This window comes from Gavialis gangeticus, unplaced genomic scaffold (genome assembly GCF_001723915.1).
Source record: "Gavialis gangeticus isolate Ggan-Ray unplaced genomic scaffold, GavGan_comp1, whole genome shotgun sequence".
Lineage (NCBI taxonomy): Eukaryota > Metazoa > Chordata > Crocodylia > Gavialidae > Gavialis > Gavialis gangeticus.
In genome coordinates this window covers 208,463,044-208,463,323 of record NW_017729032.1, presented here as the reverse complement: position 1 = coordinate 208,463,323, position 280 = coordinate 208,463,044, and positions in this window count along the sequence as shown.

The window sequence follows — 280 nt, the reverse complement described above, 5'->3', positions numbered from 1 at the left end:
GATGGCCCCTCCCTTCCATTGGGTGTGCGCCTCCCTTTTGAGCTAGAAGACATTCCCAGATGCTTTTGGTGAGCCATGAGGGGGCTTTTGCGCCCTCCTGCACCCTTTGATCCGTGTTGGAATTACCTCCCTTTGGACTTGGAGGATCATCTCCTTAAGGAGCGACCACTCTCCTTGGACACCTGGCTCCCCTCCCCTCCGGGACTTCAGTGCTTCCCTGACTATTCTCCTTAGCTCACTGAAGTCCGCCCTCCTGAAATCTAGGGCTGCTGCCTTGCTG